Source organism: Cyrtonyx montezumae, unplaced genomic scaffold (assembly GCF_038088225.1).
Source record: "Cyrtonyx montezumae isolate F1298 unplaced genomic scaffold, pur_monq_1.0 scaffold_16, whole genome shotgun sequence".
Classification (NCBI taxonomy): domain Eukaryota; kingdom Metazoa; phylum Chordata; class Aves; order Galliformes; family Odontophoridae; genus Cyrtonyx; species Cyrtonyx montezumae.
Window position 1 is genome coordinate 4,651,281 of NW_027071892.1, and position 5,562 is coordinate 4,656,842.

The following is a 5,562-nucleotide window of genomic DNA, read 5'->3' on the forward strand; positions in this document are numbered from 1 at the left end:
CCAGAGAAGGGAGTTTGGGAAAAGTTGCCATTCAGTTTCACAATGAGGACCAGATTGTCAGTAATTCCTACTGAAAGGAAATTCCACCGCATTTGGAAACTAATTTTGGAAAACAGAAATATTTCCATCTGTTTGGGGGTGGGAGGCAGTGCATGCCCCGCACAGCCCACTATCCCCGGCACAGCTCTGAGCACCAGGAGTTCACCTGTAGGATGAGGGCTCCTGGCCAGCTGAGGACCTCTCCCAGGGCCCTGGGAAATATGTGGAACACACAACCCAACAGCCCCAGGACAAGCTGTCGGTTGATTTGGGTGCATCTGCTTCACATTTTTGTTTGTATATCTCCTTTCACAGGCCACTGCTGGTCGTCACCCTCGTGCCCTGCTGCAGGCCCCAGGAATGCTTCAGGGGACAATGACAGTGCCATGGGATCTTGCTGCCCACCGGACTGCTGCACACTGCTGCTTGCAGAATGCTATTTCTGGCACCATCGCCAGCCTAAAACCCAAACCAGAGAGCTACAGCTGGAGTCTGCCCAGTTCCCAGAAATTCCAGTGACTGATGAGACAGGGGATTTTTCTCACACACCCACACAGGAACTCAGAACACAAAAAGCTAAATACACATGTAAAGCTATTGGTAGGGTTACTTAGGCCTGGATGCCTGGTGAAGCTGCTTCGACCTGAGATGAGAAATGCTCTCTGGGTTCTTCTCGGGAGTTTGCTCATGGCCTCACCCCAGCTGCTGGGGTATAGTTTGACCCACCTTGGGGAGAATGGTCCATCCCTGAGCTAAAACGTGTCTGCCATGTTGAGAGGAGAACAACTTGTGGGGAAGGTGAGAAATCTGAGTTTCTCCACGGATTATTCTAATAAGACATTAGCTATTTTTAGCCCATATCGTATGTTGGAAACACAACTAAAATCACTCACAGTAGCCAAGTTAAATACTGTAATAACCTTGAAAATAGGGTTAGTGAATTTAATGGCTAACAATAACATTACTAGCAATAACACTAAACCAGAGGCAATAACTGCCATGCTTCTTGGCACTAGCTGAAGACCAGGAGAGTCAGGAAATAATCTGCAGCACCTGATGGAAGCCCACACCTGTCTTGTTCTGTTCAGCAGAAGCACTGTCATTAGCCACTGTGAGTGATAGCTGTCCAAGGCGCTTGAATACACACTGTCAAATTGTAGAAACAAATTATATTTACAGCCGCTTCTATATTTATGAATATCACTGCAGTAAGTCTCATAAATTATCCAGCAAACCAGTGATTATGGCTAATGGGAAGGAGGCCAGTGGCTTAGTGCCCAGAGTAGCACAGGAACCCTGGGCGCCGTCTCAGCTTGCTCTGGGACCAGGAAGGAGCAGCAGCGAGTCCTCCGAGTCCTCCACAGTCCCTCTGTGCCTCAGCTGAGAGCTGTGGACCTGTAACCATAACATACTGGTGAGCTCGCTAGCAAATACTCTGGGGGGAAATAATCCCTTCTTGTAGCACACCTCTGCTATAGCAGCCTAATCTGGCAGTCCTTCAATTACTTGAGGGTAGGTTTGAAAAGATTTGAGTCAAACAGCTCCAAAGCTACAAGTTTGATCCTATTTTATAGCCACAGAACTCCTGCCTGCTTTAAAACCTTCACGCTGTACCCTGAGGAACAGCATCAAGTATTGTCCCCAAGTGCCCCCTGGCACTGGGGAGCCTTACTCCAGGCTCCCAGCACAGCCTGGGCAGGGAGCTCTGTCCCCAGGTTGGGTGCATGCAGAGGTTGCTGGAGTGGCTTCTCTCTGGTTCGCTATCTCCCACAGCCAGAGCCAGTTCAAGTCCCAGTTCCCTGCAGGTATCCCTGCAGATCTGTGCAGTACTTGTCATCCTCGGTTATTTTGTCTTTGCCCTCCCTTATCCACATGTATTTCACTCTGCAACTCTTCATCTGTCTTCTCAGAGGGTAACAACTGGACCTCGTTCAAGCCACCAGCTGGAGATTCAGCTCCCAAACCAGCTGTGGGAGCAGCTTTATGTTGATAAATTCTCTAATTCTGCCCGGACCAAAGCAACATAGTGCACTTCTTTTCTGCACCTGTCCTTCCCAAGGGCTCCGTTGTTGGGGATGCAGAAAGCCCCTTGGGATGCACAGTTGGAAATGTCCACAGCAGTCAGATTTCAGGTTCCCATGCATCTGACTGGGGGAAAGACTGTCAGTTTGCATCATCTTCAGCACAGCTGTCTGCAGAAAACTGAGATTTCAGTTTTGGAGGTTTTTTGGTTTGCTTTACTTTTTTTGTCCATGCAAGTCACCCTCACTTATGCAGGGTAGCAATCTCTTTCAGGGAGTACGAAAGTTTTGGTTTCAGGGCTGTATGAGAGATGCCTGCACAGCCAGCTGGCCTGCACTGCACGTTTTCCATACATCCTTAAAAATATCTGCTAGCTAATCCAAGCAGCACAGCTGGAACGTGCCCCTCCCCATCCACGGCCTTTGTGTGCAGAGCTCACAGGGGTCTCTGACATGAAGGGATTTTCCCCACACACATCACCACGAGGACCAAGCAATTATGACAGCACTGGGAGAGTTAAAGACAAAATGTGTTTTGCTCATTCGGATGTGGTCTGCCAGTGCAGTGTCATTTCAGCATCTGCCCTGAGCACTGGAAGCAGGGATCCTGGGGACACCACCTCTGCCCTACACACAACCAGGGACAATGTCACTCAGCAACCAATATCTTTAACCCCTTATGATTCTGGCTACTGTCGCCCATTACGCCAACGTCAATTTCTCTCTTGCTGTGGAACACCTCCACAGCCCAGGTCTGCGGCTGCAATCCCACATCTGCTGGTGTCCCCTCCTTCCCACACAGTTCTGAAATCATCCTGACTTTCCTTCCAGTGGTCCTAAAAATAGTTTGCATTCTTTGCACATCTAGAGACCACCCACTGCCAGTGCAGATTCAGAGACACAGGTGCCAAAGCTAAGGAGGGTGAAGCTGGACCGTGGGAGCCGTCAGAAATCACCCCCCTTGAATGAGACCATGGGAGTGTGCTGATGTGGAAGCTCAGCTTCTCCTGTTCCTCAATGCACCAAGCATCTACATTATCCCAAAATAGTAGCTCCAACCATGTGCATGGCCTTCTCCTGGGAAAGGGCAGGCATGCAGCACGCTGCGGGCTGACAGGGCAGGACAGAGGAGGCACTCGCTGCAGCATTTCCTTTCTCGTGATCACTCAGTTTATCTTTGATTACAAGAGACTTTTTTTTTTCTCCTTTACTTTAACCAGTCAGTGTGAGAAAAACAGTGTGGCAGCACTTCAAACTGTCCAGCTAACTGTTCTCCTGAAAGCAATTGCTCCAGAGAAACAGCGCTGACTCTGAAAACGGACTCCACAACATGCAAATTCCAGCCCTTTTAGCTGGAAAATGAATTTGATTCCAACAGAAACCGACTTGTAAGTGAAGTTAGTGATGCCCGTGTGAGCTGTGTAAATATCACGTGTAAATAACACCTTAGCTATTTGGATGTCGGTGACTGCAGCGAACACACTGAGCAATTCTGCCTCCCCTGTAAACACAAGCTGGCTGCTTTAAGGCACTTTTCAAAATCATTTTCTTGCTGTACACATGAAGAGAAATCCTACATCCACCTCAAAGCCCAATTTTATTGACACAAGGAGGAATTCTGGAAGTCTGAGCGAACTCTTTGGTTATCTTCGGTTACCCTGCATCGCTATACATTTGTTATGACTACAAGAGGCCGACCCACAGTCCCAGTGAAGACACAATGGAAAGTTTTATGTGAAGGTTTAACTAGCACAGCCCACAACGAGTAGCAAGGCACAGCTCCTGCTGCACTTGCAGAGAGAAAACAGATAAGTAGGAAAAAGCCATGAGCTAAGTAAATGTGATAAATTTTCAGGAAGTAGGAACAAATAAATTGGGAGCTTAGCTATTTTGAAAGTAATTCCTATTTTTTCAGTGCGTATTTATATTGGCTCCGTGTCCCTAACTTTCCAGTAAAAATTCTGTTTCTCACCATGTGACAACGTATTTTAACACACAGCCAAAAGCAATCCATATTCCAACTAAAGCAACATGGACGTGCACATTGTGAGTACAGAAAACCCCTGTGATGGCTGCCTGGAGAACGGGGAAACGTTTCAGATCACCACATCCAGGTGTGATTCGTACCTTAACCAGCTCTGGGACTAGGCCTGAAGGGAGCACCTATGCTCTACGACAAGGGCACAAAATGCTCCCGATAGCAGCTCTTGCATGTCTTTCTTTGGCCAACCACAATCACAGAAGGGTGAGCAGACGGGGAAGAATCAGACCCACCAAGGCCTCTAGTTAGGGAAGATGCTCTCTAGAGGATTGCTGACTTCAGTATAATCACCCCAGACTGTTGTATGGGAACTGCTGAATCACGGCCTGAACCACTGATTGATCACCTGGGGTGAGCACCAAGTCAGCCATGGGGGCACAGGTGAAGGTGATATACCTGTGTGAGTGGAAGGGGTGGAGCCTGGCTCCACCTCTCCCAAACCCCATTTAAGGGCTGACCACCACCAGGGAAGGGTCTCTTGGAGATCCCTCCTATGTGGAGTCCCCTGCAAGCCTTGATATCTTGAAGGTGAGCTATCTTCTCTTTTGTATTATTTGTATCCTATCTGTATAGAACTACCCAAAATATACCATCATCTATACTATTTTGTTGTGAAGTACCATCCTTGGGAGTTATTTACCTCACAACTGTACAGAGGTGATGGGAGGATGTGGCACTGGTTATTTGATCTTGGTTACCCACACAAGGCCATTTGAATGCTGGAAGTCCTGAAGAGCAGGAGCCCCTCCACCACCTTTGCCATGTTTCAGGAGTAAAGCTGATCCCTTCACTCTTTGATTAACCTTCAAAACCTGTTAAAAAGCCTTACAGTGGGCTTTTGTCTTATTCTGCCCAAAGGTTTTCCTTCTTAGTACAGAGGAATTACCACCTCAGACAGGGTAAGATCCCTTAGCAATAGGACTTTTTTTCATTAATAATTAAACTACACTGGGATTTTCCCAACAGAATCTGATTGGTCAGAGTATGAATTTGCTTTTCTTGGTCAGAGTATGATTTTTCTTCTCTTTTTTCTTTTCTTTTTTTCTTTTTACATTCCTTAAGTAAAAGCCACAGCGTAGCTGCAGCACAGACCTGTCCTGACTGAAGCAGATGTTAAAAATGAGAGAGCGCTGCAGAAAGCTTTAATGATTTACATTCAAAAGCAGACTTCACCTATCTTGCAGTTATGCCCCAGGACTGCTTTTTTTTTTTCCCTGGGAATATCCAAGTTCCCATCTCTTCAAAAAAAAAAGGCATTTGTTTTCAGTGACAGTACTTGGAACTGGAACACTATGTCCAATGCCAACTGAAAAATTGATATGCAGAGGGTGCACCCCACTGCTCTCCAGTTCCTTGAATTCTCACCCCAGAGCCTGCACACTTCTGCAGGAAATAATTGCATCAAACCTAGTGAATTTCTTTCAGATCTGACAGTGTAAGGGGGACCTCAGAGAGAAGCTG